We start from the raw sequence: 14957 nt of genomic DNA, 5'->3' as shown, positions 1-14957 counted from the left end.
TATGTTATAGTTATTGTTAAGTTATTTACTGGTCGTGTTATTTTTTAGAGTTTAGTTTAATTGTGATATAATGATTAAATTTCAAGAAATTCTTTCACTAACAGTTACAAAAGTAAATATTTTTAAAAATCATATGATACATAGGTCGTACATCAGTACGACCCTGTTTGGCTTACACGTGGTTCTATTGACGATTGGGAATTTGTAAAATGAATAGGGTTTAGTAGAAATCCTCAATTTAGAAGAGTGATGACGAGACAAGGAATATTATACGTCGAAAAATTCATTCATTTTATTTTCGTAGTGAAATTCCAACACTGAAAAAAATTTCTCAAGAGCTCGAAAACGATGACTCCTTACCCAAAATATCTCGTAGAGTCTTAATCAGGACCATGCGCGAAATGAACTTTCGATATGTAAAACGAAGGTCATACAGTTGGAATGCTGCGATGCTACGTCTTCTGTGTCCTTTTTTATGGTGTTGAATCGTGGACCTTGAACGAAGATAAGTGCAGAAAACTGGAAGCATTTGAGATGTGGCTATATCGAAGAATGCTTAATATCCCGTGGACTGACCGAGTCACAAATGAGGAGGTTCTCAGAAGAATGAATAAGAATCGAGAAGTACTGACCACCATCAAATCTCGAAAGTTACAGTTCTTCGGACATATTATGCGAAATGAATGAAAATATTTGGAAAACGAGGTCCAGGAAGAAGAAGAACATCTTGGTTAAAGAACTTCAGAATCTGGTTCAATACAACATCTGTGCAGCTTTTCCGCGCTGCTGCAGATAAGATAAAGATCGCCATGATGATCGCAAACATTCGTAACGGATAGGCACATCAAGAAGAAGAAGATACAGTTGGAAAAGTTTGGCAAGATTTAAATGTCCCAAAAAGCTCCATCAGGAAAGGACGGCGTTTAATCATCACCCATATAGGAAGTGATACAGGGTTCCTTGATGATGATTTGCTTCAATTTGAGTCGAAAAAATCAGGTGATTATCACGAAGAAATGACTTCCGAAGTATTTGAGCGCTGGTTTAAGAGAATCTTACCAAAATTGGAATCAGGGTCTGTGGTTGGTATGGACAATGCGCCCTATCATAGCCGCAGACTAGAACAATTACCGACGACGGCATGGCGGAAAGGACGGCATTGCACGGTTAAGGAAAAGTGAATATCTTAAATATGCTGTGGATGAAACTGCAAAAGATTATGGTGTCAAAGTTCTGCGTCTACCACCTTATCATTGCGAACTTAATCCCATTGAACTTGTATGGGTGCAAGTGAAAGGAGAAGTAGCACGCAATAACAAACGTTCAAATTAAACGAAGTTAAGGAACTTTTAATTCAAGCAATCCTCCATGTAACTCCAGAGAAATGGGCTAAATGTATAGGCCACATAATTAAAGAAGAACATTTAAAAAAAAGTAACGCGCCACAAGACATATCTTTGGGGTGGTGTGGAAACTGTCTTAAAATTTGTTTTAAAAAAATTTCATTGTGTAACTCTTTAAGGACGGGTCACGTCAAAAGACGTTTTAGCGTAACTTCCGCGACAGCCTGGTGGCATCAATAAGCTTTCTGCAAAATTACTTGTTTTTTATAGCTTTTTGTTTGTGGCATTCTGTATTTTTAGAAGACTGTAGGGAATAAGCCACAAAACATTTATTTATAGGTTTAATTTACTGATGTTTCGACCTCTATATAAAGAGATCGTTTTCAAATATACAAGTGATAGTAATATTTATTTTTCTATGGGTTTTTGCTTGCCGTTCTGTATATTTAGAAATAATGTTGGGAATAAGTAACAATATATTTAATTGAAATGTTTAATACACTGACGTTTCGATCTCTATTCCGTTTTTAAAGATAGAAAAAAAAAGAAAATAAATAATATAAGATTATATAAGTATATAATAATAAACAAATAAAATAAATATAACTATAATTTATATCTTTGAAAACGGTCTTTGGATATAGAGATTGAAACTTCAGTAAAAACCTGCAGATAAATATATTGTGGCCTATTTTGAACAATAATATTTAAACAATATAATATAATTAACGTTGAAATAAAAGTGAGTGTACGCCACTGGATTTTCATACGTCTTTCCCCACTTCTCCGCCTTCAAACGATGAATGACTCTCCCAAATAGTGAAATTAAAGTTTTAGTTAAGGGTTTAAGCCCGTAGACAAACCTATAAAAGCCTGACGAGCATTTGTAACCAGTTTATCTTGCCAAACTTTTCTTATAAAACGTCCTTCATTTATCCATGTTTCATCTTATTAAAAAAATGTTTGCCTTCTCTCCTCAATTTTCGAATTTCCCTTAAATATTGCCTCTTCCAGCAAATAATTTCTTCTTTCTTTATGAGCGCATATTTTCTATTGTTATTCTCATACACGAATTATAATTCACGTAATGTTTTCCACAATTTATCTCTTTTAATGTTTGGCAAAGATTTGTATTCATTAATGTCTACTAAAAGTTTATCCGAAGTAGAAATCTTTTTTTGTAAATAAAATGAATGAATGTCTGTAGCCACCTTTATATTAGGGTAAAACGAAAAAATCGTCTGATTTCTATTACCTGTTTTCAAAGGTACTTAAACCACAGGTGTTTCTAAAACTCGTCAACATTTCTACCTACATTCACGAGGCAGTTTAATCCCCGTAAAAATTTCGACATCGGAATAAATCCCATTGTATTTGTTGACGTAAAAGTTCAGTCGAACCCATATTTGCACCCCTCGACTTCCATCGGTCCAAACGAATCTATTAACATTTATTTTTAAACGTGTCAAAGCCAAAGCAGTATCGGGATCGGGCCATCTGCCTGTCTGCAAAAACACTTGAATATCAGGCCTGTAAAAGCACATGGCCGTTTAAAAACACCCGTTTTTCAGACAGTTTGTACTCTTCTTTATATTCCCCATCGTATGTGATTAACTCAATTGTGCGGAACATGTGTTTTTAGATAAATTGAAAATGGCAAATTATATGAATTATGGGTTGGTTTCGCTAAAAGTTCAGAAACAATTTTTGTTTATATGAAAACGGCTATATTCACAATATGAAGATGGACGATTTGGTGACGGCCTAGAATGGACTCATTAATATTAATTATTGATAAAATAAACGCAAGAGCGTAGGCGCAAAATTTCAGGCCAATGCTTTTTAAATGCATTCATTTTTTTCGAATCCTAAAAAAACTAATAAGTATTTTTGAAAAATTTAAACGCAGAATGAAAGAATACATTATTACTGAGGGCCGAAAGTCCCTGAAAACTTATATAATGTTTATTTTAATAAGTTACAGGGGTGAAAAAAAGAGAAAATTTAGTGTGATTTTTAATTTCAAATATCTCATTCAAAAAAACTTTTTTTTTATTCTAAAGGACTTTCGGCCCTCGGTAATAATGTAATCTTTCATTCTGCGTTTAAATTTTTCAAAAATATTTGTTTGTTTTCTCAGGATTCGAAAAAAATGATTGTATTTAAAAAGCATTGGCCCGAAATTTTGCGCCTACGCTATTAAATCAGATTTATTAATATCGCCCGTTGACATCAATATTGATTTCAAACGATGCGAGCTCGGACTTGTAGTCCTGTTATTAGTCCTTAAACTGGAACGTCCTAATTTGGTTGAAATAATTTATAAAAAACGAAGAATTTTTATAATAAGAGAGACATTTTCAAAAATTGTTAGCTAGGCCAGTGGTTCTCAAACTTTTTTAGTCGCGACACCCTTGTAGGGCTAAAAATATTTCGGAGCACCCTTGAAGCAATTTGGGAAACGACAAAAAATGGAAAAAATACAATTCTGAGGCTCATTTGATTTCAATATAAACTTTATTTCAGATCAATAAAATATTGTACATTTGATATTCAAATATCCTTACTTAATATGATGAATAAACCTGTTTCGATGATGTTTTCATTATATCCTTTATAATTATGGGAATCTTTGTAAGTTTGACCCTCAGATCCCTTGATGCTTGAAGTTTGCTTCGATATATGTTTTTAATGTAAGCATATGCGGAGAAAAAAGACTCACAGAGATGTGAAACACATAAGTTTTTTCACTGCAACTTTACGGTATTGGAGTTTTAATCTGCTATCTTAGCTGATCGTAGATTTTGAAAAACATTTGTCATTCCGACAGGTTTATTTTTTGGGTCGCACGAAAACGAGTCCATCATCCAGCTATATAAGTCATCTGAGTCAATGTCAGGAAAATACTTTACAATACTTTCTTCCAAATCTTGCGAATGAGCAATTACAATTTCAAAGAAGTTCGTTTGAGGATTGAAATTTGTGAGGTTCCTCTTTTCAACACATTGTAACCTCGTAAACCTTTTTTGGATGGTGCTAGAAAGGTCACCAATGGAGACACTGCGGACGGCAGCCAGATGGTTGGTGGAGAGCGAGTCGTGGGTTCGAAACTAGCTTTTGGAACCAGGAATGGGTCCAACGGACGAAATAAGTAAAGATACGATAGTAGATATTAGAAAAAGATACAGAAATAAACACAAAGATAGATGGGTAAAATTACCAAAGATAAGATAAGATAGGGAACAGGGCGCCACTTAATTTTTTGGGGTTTAAGGAGAAAATTAATAAACCTTAGAAAAGAAAAGAGATAAGGAAAGATATTTAGGTTCAGAGATCAAACCCAAGAAAAGATATCAACTGTTAATTATTAAATAAATTTGGTTAACACTCTACATAAACAAAAAATAAATATATCAGGTATTACACTTACTTACCTAGGAAACTTGATCAGCCTGATCTTTCTACTGGTCAAAGGTATAGTTATATTTAAAGGTAAAAAGCAAATATTCAGAGTTATGGTTATATCAGGGAACTTTATTAGGAGTCGACAAATAAAATACAGACATAAAACAATAACAATATATTCAACAACAAAATTATGACGCTGCTGAATGCAACACAAGTAATAAAAATACACAAACAACTATGAAATGGTGGTAGGTATACATATAAAAATAAGCAGAAATATAATTAGAAAATACCTTTACAAAGATATAAGTATAACACAATCATGCACAAATAAAGTTTTGGCGTATCTCGATATATTACAGCAAATAAAAATTGAATACAAATTATAACAAACACCAAAGATAACAAAAATTAATAAAATCTTAATTTACAAAAATACAAAAAAGTTCCTGAAGTGAAAACATTAAAAATTTAACCAAACCGCACTTGGTTAAGTCGATTATTTGATTCGTAACAAAATACTGACTGTTCTTTAAATTTAATGCAAAATTCAGTCGTTACTCTCAACTACATTTGAAGACATGTATGATCGTTAGATACGTCCAGATAATGGAAGATGATATGATACCATACCATATTACTTGCCCAGATAGGTGGAGATATTAAGATTATGTTAACTTACAGTAATTCTTGACGACTGCTGCTTTAAGTCACTGAAGTTAATACTATACTTGTATTAAACACTGAATTTAGTTAACCTTAAAGGTGCTTTATGACTATATTTAATCTAATATAGTATAGGATCAAAAAACTCAAAATAACAAGTGTATACACACTTATAAAGAAAATGCACAGAGACGGTAAGGTAGCAGATACGATAATGTGAACTAACCGTCTTAACTCGACGAATGCCCACCGGTAAGTGACTTGGTTCCTCTAAAATTTTACCAAACTACCCAAGAAAAGGTGAGGGTATCTTCCACTCAAAAATCATAGGCCAGTTGTATGTATTTCTGAGAAGGTAAAAAGTTCTAATTAACATTGAACATAACGGTATCCTTCTACCTACAAACGTGATGAAATATCAAATCTCCTAGATTAGATTTTTCCCGAAAAACATTACAACCGGCGTTCGACGACAATTACCGAATTTATGACAAAGAACCCGGAAAAGGATTAACTAAGGATTCGCCAGACCGGCGTCTTTAAATAAATACTTAGGTAGATTCTTCAGTCATATTTCGGTAGTTTCCCAATAAAAATTTCTGATCGTAAACACGACCATCAACGTATCATCCACATGGGTAAAAGGAATTAAAATTAATTTAATATGTTAATTAAAAAAATGTTACAACATGGTTTGAAAAATGTAACTTTTACGCAAGGCTTTGATTTTATCCAATTGTTCTCCTCCTTTGCCTTGAAGCGAAGTGGTGGTTATATTTATTATTTCGAAGATGTCTGAAAGGTATCCCAATTTTAGCAGTCAATTGACATCTTTTAATTCCTGGATGAAAGACTCCTCTCTAAATGTGGTAATCAGTGGATCGTTTAGTTCAAATAGTCTCCCTAAAATTGTTTCTCGATAGCCACCGGACCTCTGCGTGGAGCAAAAGATTGAAGTGATCCATACCCATATCTTCAGCGGTGAGCTTTAAAAGGCGTTCTTAAAGCGGGTGGCTCTTCACATGGTTAATTATTTTCATAGAACCATCCAATACGTCTTTCAAATCTTGCGGCATCTTTTTAATTGCCGAAGAATGGCGATGTAAGATACAATGAATGATGCGAGGCATTTTCTGCTACTACCTTTATTCTAGACACCGCCCTCTAATTTTTTCAACCATTGCAGCCGCTTCATCACTGCAAATATCCACACATTTACTCCACACTATATCATTTTTTCTTATATACTCGTGGATAGCCTTGAAAATTTCTTCACCAGTGGCATACCTTTTAAGCTCTTCACACATAAGGAGTTCTTCTATTTTCATCTCGAATGGAAACCTCCAAAAACAAGCAGAACAGCAAGTCCAGCAACGTCGGTACTTTCATCAAGCTGTAAACTGAAGAATTCAGAAGTTTTTAATCTAGTTATAAGCGCTTTCTACAAAGTCTGAAATGGTGTGAATTCTCTTGTTTATAGTGCTGTTTGATATCTGCACATTATCAATCTTCTTGATCATATCTGGAGCTAACATACATTGTACGCCATCCTTCACGCAAGGTTTAATCAGTTCCTCGGTAATGGTATGGGGTTTTCCAGCTTTTGCAATGTGCAAACCAACAATAAATGATGCTTCAGTGGCGTTTTCGTTTTCATTTTTGCAGACTCTTTCCATCATGCATGACCCTGCCTGAAGAGTGAAGCACGACGTTTGAAGGTTTCTTCGGCCTTATCGGCTGGTCAAACCAGGATGATTACTTTTCAAATGTCTTTTTAATTTAGATGGAACCAAGCACCCATTAGCAACAATTTTGTGACAATTAACGCATTGGCTTTCTGGTGCTTGTTCGTTGCCAACTTGAATAAAGCCATATAACGTGACATAGCTAGGATCATACCTTCTTATTTTGCCCCGAAAGTCTGTTTGGTAAGGAACCCCCTTTCTACGAATTTTCCACGAATTGAGGGAGAACAACTTGGATGAGCTGGACTGGAATGGATCTCGTGGACATTTGCATCTTCTCCATCTCTGCTATTTGTTACTGAATCAGTTGATACTAATGCTTCAATGACTTCCACTTTAAAATCTAACTCTAATTTTTACAAAACTCACTTATCTGCTGCAAGAATTAAACTGTGGAATGAATGCAGGTAATAGCTGTTTGTTGATGCCGCGTCACCCACTTTGAGAACCTCTGAGCTAGGCGTACTTCAAGGTACAGTTCTGGTCCCCCTATGATTTGCTCTGTTAATGAATTTCCAAATTCTTGTACGAGTATATCCGTGCTCGACCGGACCGGACGAGGCATCATTGCATAAAAAGATACATAGTGAAAAAAGAGATTATGCTTTTGAAAAAGTCAATCACTTTGACCTGTATTACATAAATACGTGATTCTGCGCCACCAGTATTATGCGCAAGTTCAAAATTGCGTTAAGATCCGAAGATTGTCGTTGCTCAAAATAGTCTAGTAGAACATTGGTAGCTTCTTCAGTATCCTGGTTAGTTACTCTTTTAATACCATCCCATCATTTTCTTTGTTTTGACTCTGTCAAAACTAGTTCGACAATGTCGTCGTTGCTGCGAACCTCATGATCTGGCTCATCTTTGTCACACTGTGTCCACGTCTCAACCTTTGTTTCATAATTTTCTTCAAGCTCATCGGCGTTGCGCACTAATGCTGTTAATTCACGTATTGTAGTCTTTATCAAGTAAGTATACTTAGAGGAGTTCGACAAGGGTGCATACTTTCACCACTCTTATTCAACGTCTACAGTGAAGTGATATTTCAAGAAGCTTTATTGGATATTGTGGAAGGTATTTTGGTCAACGGAAATAGCATTAATAATATTAGATATGCGGACGATACAGTCATATTTGCAAGTGACATGGAAGATCTACAGTACATAATACAACATGTATACAATGCATGTGAAAGGTACGGACTGCAAATGAATCTCAAGAAAACGAAATCAATGATATTCTCAAAAAAAAACACAAAATGTAGATAACCTGATCATCAATAATACAACGATCGAAAGAGTAACAACATATAAATATTTAGGAACGTGGCTAACCGAAGATGGAGATCAAACAAAAGAAATCAGATCTAGAATATAAATGGCAAGAAACACGTTCATAAAATTGAAGAACTTACTTTGCAACCGTAACCTTAATCTAGAGATCCGCACAAGAATGCTACGTTGTTACGTTTTTTCTACTTTACTATACGGCATGGAAGCGTGGACAATAAAACAGGCTGAAATCAAAAAATTTAACTCCTTTGAGATGTGGTGCTACAGGAGAATCCACAGAATATCGTGGACTGAAAAAGTAACTAATATAGAGGTGGTACAAAGAATGAAGAAAGAATGTGAAGTCATAAAAACTGTTAAAATTAGAAAGATTCAATATCTGGGTCATATAATGAGTGGCGAGAAGTACGTATTACTTAGATTAATTATGCAAGGGAAAATACAAGGGAAGAGAAACCCAGGACGACGCAAAATACCCTGGCTAAGAAATTTGAGAGAGTGGTTCGGTTGCAGTTCATTAGAATTATTCAGAAGCGCGGCCAATAAAATTAAAATAGCGATGATGATTTCCAACCTCCGATAGGTGAAGGAACCTGAACTAGAAGTCTTTATCATCATATTCCATGATGCTTTCATATTCCTTTAACGTAATTATTTTGTAAAAAGCTCTTTTTACTCCATTTCATGCATTTATCAGTGACACATTGTCACTATAAAAATTGGATGTATGAAGGTGAACAATGTCCAAAATGTCATCAAATCAACTTCATCCAACAAGTTCATCATAAATTCTCTTTGGTAGATGCGTTTCTTTGTCTTAATAACACTCCATTGGTTGAGCAATTGATGTAACATTGACTAAAAAAACAAGAAAGACAAAGTGGAAATTGAAACATTAAAATAAAGATATGTTCAACTGAAATTTCAGCCTCCATATTTTCCTATCTCTCCAATCTCCCTCTTCTAAGCCTCTAGATTGCATTGTTTTTGTAATTTCTCTTCTCCAGGAATTTGGTGGTCTTCCCCTTTTCCTTCTTTCTGGCGGAACATACATTAAGGCTTTCTTTGGCCACCGCACCTCCTTCATTCTCATCACGTGACCATACCATTGTAATTGCCTTCCTTGTATTCTATCTGAAAGAGTATATCTAATTCCTGTACGGTTTCGTATTTCCTCATTCCTGATTCTTTCCATTCTCGATACTCAACATGACCTTCTAAGATAATCCATTTTCACAACGTCTACTTTATCTCGTTCATTCTTTGTCATCGTCCAACATTCGGCACCATATGTGGTAATTGGTTCTACAATTGCTCTGTATACGCGAAGTTTGGTATGCATCTTTATTTTATTAGACCACGGTAATGAATTCAGTATTCGTATGCATTTTTTCCCTTGGGTTATTCGGTTTTGTACATCTATCTTAACTCTGCCATCTGCTGATATGATGCTTCCTAGATATTTATACTGGTTGCAGCCTTTTATGACTGCGTTTTCAAGCCTCAGATCTGTGGTATTTCCTCCAATTTTTAAATATTCTGTTTTGCTTATGTTTACAGTAAGCCCCCATTTGGCATATTCCTCAAATAATTTTCGATTCATATAATTTATATCTTCCTCATCGGTTGCAACCACCACCTGATAATCTGCAAACAACAATGTATACAGAGTTTCTTGTCCCACTTCGATGCCCATAAATCTACATTTATTTCTCCAATTCCTCAATGCTTCTTGGACGTATATTTTAAAGAGTGTCGGTGACAAACAGCATCCTTGCTTTAGGCCTTTAGTGACTTTAAATTCATTTGAGGTTCTGGTTCCAATTTTTACACAACTAACTGCATTTTCGTACAATTTATATATCGCTCGGATATACGTCGAATCCAATCCGGACCTTTCGAAGACCTCAAACATTTTCTTTAACGGGACACTATCATATGCTTTCTCAAGGTCTATAAATACCAAATGGGTCTCTCTACTTCTTTCGACACGCTTTTCGATTATTTGTCGTAGGATAAATATATTATCAAGGCAGGATCTCCCGGTACGAAAGCCGCTTTGTTCTTCAATATCTTGTATCTGTCTTTCAACCCTCTTCTTTAATATTCTGCCGTACAACCAGCCCACAGAGCTCGTCACACTAATACCTCTATAATTGGAACAGTCTCTTTTATTCCCTCTCTTATATATATATAGGAGCTTATATAAGATTTATTCCAATCTTTAGGAATTTCCTGGTCTCCACACATACATTTATCGAAAAGGTCTACTATTAATTCTAAAAGTGCAGTCGACCCATATTTAACCAGCTCTATGGGAATGTCTCCAGGCCCTGCGGCTTTTCCGTTTTTAACCTCTTTTAAGGTTTCCGCCAATTCAGATAATGTTATTATAGGGATTTCCTGTCTTTCGTCTCTGTTGTCTATTAATTCCTTATCTTTTCCCATCTGTACTCTACTCTATCCTCTTTCAGCAGTTTCGTATAATATTCTTCCCATTCATTTAACTTTATGAGAGAAATGTTGTCTTCATTTTTCTCATTTTTCCTAAACTGCGTTAATGTTTTCCAAGCTTGTGTGTTTGTGTAATTGTAGTTAATTTTCATTAAAGATATATAAATATATGTAGTATCGAACGAATGACATACACCACGGCGAAATATGTTCTGAATCAATCACTTAAGTGAGTCACGTCACGACTGTTTCTTATGAAACTCATTTTCTTTGAAAATATATGACGTTGCGTCACAAAAAAAAAACAACCTGTCTAAGATCCATTTAAAAAGCGAGTAATATTAATTATTGGAGTTAGTTGCAGTTCTTAAATGCTTCAAGTGCCATCAAGTAGGTTAATTAATGGTAGGGTTTTTTCCTTATGGCAGAGTTGGGCGGTTCGGATCGCGTCTAATTTGATTGAGTGAGTCGGATCTTTGACAATAACAAAAAAATAATATAAAATTGTATAATTGTCGTCGCAGCAAGAGGGTGTCTATGGTGTTAAACACTTTGCTGTACGCTCTACTTAGGGGCTTCAGGTATAATGGATGAAATACCCCTAAGCATTTATCCATATTAACTTTTGGATGTATGGTATTTTACCAAGTCTTGATAAAGACTTGGTGTGAATTTTCTTATATGAGCTATCAGTAGGATCATCGTTGGAAATAAAACAACTTTTTGGAGCAGGAAGAAGACTACCTACAGAGTCTTAAGGTTTGAGGTGGCAAAAGTGGAGCAGAGCCCCGACCGGCGACCTCCTAGAGCATACGTGCTCTAGGTAAGGCCGTGGTTTATCGACTGATGCGATGCCAAGATCCGAAGAATGTGCATGGCATTTTCGGATCTCTCGGCCAATGGAAAATTAAGAAATGTGTAAAAGGCGGGGCGATGCGCATCAGGGTGCGTATTAGTTCGCCACTAAAGGCACCAGGATGACATAATGTGTATATTTATACAGGTAAACTTAACCAACATAATCTAGACATAAAAATAATACATAATAAAGTGACTTTTTTTATTAGAACTTTGTTATAATAATCTTAACTTCCAACTAAGAAAAAGAGTGTTATATGGAAGAGAAGCATGGATGCTCAAATTGTCAACAATGAACCGAATGTGAACCGTTGGAAATATAGATACATAGACAATAATAAAGATTCCTTGGACGATTCACACGACGAGTAATGAAGTATTTAGCAGAGTGAAGAATAGAAAATTAGTAAAAATTGTTAAATATGGAAATTTTTTTTGTTATGATTGCCATTGTAGGCCAATTCTGGCATGATACATAAAGAAGAAAGAATAAGATGTTTATCCAACAAACTGTTATAAAAAAAAATATTTCACAATTAACTTTTATAGAAGATTGATTTCCGTTTGTCTATTTTAATTGATAACATTCAACAAAAATAGTTTTGAAAAAGTAAAGGTAACTAACATCATTGTTAAAAGTAAATTATTTTGATCACAAGCTTGAATCGGGGATTGATGGACGCTTCGATCAACCTGTCCATCAACCTATCAATCCATGCATATTTATCTATCTACAGGTTACAGTAAACTCACTTTGCGAGTGCATACCGGTGTTGTAAACGAGATGAGTGAGAGTGTCTGCTTTCAGTGTGTGAAAGATTAGTAAAAAAACTTCCCAGATAGTCAAACGGCCCCTTTGATTACTTGCGCAAACGAAACATATCAATTCTTGGCATAAGATTCGAGGTATACGTTCAGTAATTTTTGGCTAAAATATCCAAAACATTGAAAGTCTAGTGACTTTAGTTATTTGTTCCAAATTCAGGTGTACGAGAAGGATGTATTGTTTCATTTCATTGTTTCGAGCATAAAGCTCGAGTTTTGTAGTATATTTTTTACAGATCACCAAATTCGCAACGCATATTTTATTATTAACAAACTTAATTAAATTTTTATAATAATTTCTTGCAAGAAACGGCCGGTCTGTTCATCTCCACATATATATTGTCCTATCTGACAGATAGTTGTCTGGAAGATAGACATTTATTCATAGAATAAAATGTACTTGTCTTTTCACTTCAAATTATGTTGCGGTTACTTATCTTTAAGATAAACGTAAAATTTATTTCGGAACACACCAATATGTAGTTAATTGTCAAAGAAATCACACTAAAGTTTTAATATCTCTTTGGATTATACAATTTGTGGTGGCAGGTATAAATTAAGTTATGTAAAGAAAAATTTAATAACGAATAAAAAATTATGTTAGCTCAAACATCTTCAACTTCAGAATATTCAATAATGTCTTCATTTAACAATTCATCTTCAAAATTGTATTCATTTTGATCTCTCGCTAGGTTATAGAATGTTGCTGTAGATTAGAACCGTTGAATCTTTTCAATTTTACAGCTCCTTCAATTGGATAAAATAGTAACTAAACCTTCTCTTTCGTGCATAAAGAGTTCTGTTACATATCTGGTTTGGATTCTTAAAATACAAACGATTTCCGAAGTAGAAATTGAAACGTCAATCAACTTACTTTAACCTTTACTTGTGGCTTATTCCCATTTAAATAGTAATTAAAAGTCTCATCATTACAAAAATTAAAATGGTCTATTCTGCATCAAATATTATATTCTTACACTAAGTTTATAAACATCAAACTCTTCGATTTTATTAAATCTTCTTATACCGGATCCATGTCTCTCACTCACAATAAGATTTAGATTTCTTTCTTAGATGAAGTAGTTATCCTATCAGACAAACAGTGTGAGTTGTCGAAAGAATAGGATATAACGAGTATATTCAGATACAAAAAACAAACAAGGCGACTACCAAAAGAGCACTACACAGTAACGAATGTCAGTTTTTGGACGAATGCGAATGCGAATATATGCCACCGACATTGTGAGGTGTGTAGTTAGATAAGTTCTGGTATTAGTAATTCAGCAATTTTCAGAACAATTATACAAATCATGTACTGTATTACATTACAGTGTAATGTACATTATAATATGTATCTTGTTCCGAAAATTGCTGAATTAATAAATTTATCTGAACTTATCTAACTGAAGTCGAACTGTTTATGTTTGGTTGTTTAAACTCTTTACATAAAAACACATAGACTATATTTTTTAGTTTGTAGTTTAATAATTCTTAGCTTTTTCAAGGTGATTGTCTAAAATTAAAAACTTCAGAATAATAAAAGTTTCAGAGAATAAATTTGTTTTTGTTTGTTTACATTGCATCATTTATTTTTTGTTTCCTAATTTTATAGTTTTCTAAGCTTGTAAAATAAAGTGAGTTTTCTTAATAAAAAAAACTGAGGAGTGAATACTTATGCATCGGAATGCTGGACCCTTACTGAGAAAGACAAAAAGAACATAGATGTATTTGAGATGTACTGCTGGAGACGAATGCTGAGAATACCATGGGTGGCCCGAAGAACAAATGAATCCATACTGGACCAGCTAAACATAAAGAAAAGACTAAGAACACAAATATCAGAACAAATAATAAGCTATTTTGGACATGTCCTTCGAAGAAATGGTCTTGAAAAACTTACCATCCAGGGAAAAGTAGCAGGCAAAAGAAATAGAGGTAGATCTCCCACACGATACACGGACCATATTGTTGCTACCATTGGCGCTCCATTGTCAGAATGTGCTGGAATGGCAGAAGATAGAAAAACGTGGAGGAACATTGGGAAATTTAGTTAATAGCTTCATGATATCACGATACCTGCATCAGGTTAACGACTAAGAAGAAGAAGAAAATAAAGTGAGTTTTCTTAATAAAAAAAACTGAGGAGTGAATGGATGTTTATTTTATTAACCTAATCTTCAAGTTATTTTTTTTTTCTTATACATATTCGCAAAACATTCGCACAAATTTCGCGAATGCGAATACGAATACGAATATGCAAAAATATGCGAATATTCGCGAATGCGAATATTCGTTACATCACTACTACACAGTATCTTCATTATTAATGAACGTATAGCGACATACGAGATATCATAGGGCACTAT

The 14957-nt window shown here is 34.3% G+C and overlaps 1 protein-coding gene across 1 annotated transcript in view; it reads left to right on the top strand.

Moving 5' to 3' along the window:
* Meltrin (disintegrin and metalloproteinase domain-containing protein meltrin) overlaps positions 1-14957 on the top strand; it is a 223695-nt gene that overhangs the window by 39088 nt on the left and 169650 nt on the right.

The sequence above is a fragment of the Diabrotica undecimpunctata genome, chromosome 9 (assembly GCF_040954645.1).
Source record: "Diabrotica undecimpunctata isolate CICGRU chromosome 9, icDiaUnde3, whole genome shotgun sequence".
In the NCBI taxonomy this organism is placed as follows: Eukaryota; Metazoa; Arthropoda; class Insecta; order Coleoptera; family Chrysomelidae; genus Diabrotica; species Diabrotica undecimpunctata.
Note: the sequence above shows the minus strand (reverse complement) of the source record. Positions and strands in the feature narration are given on the sequence as shown.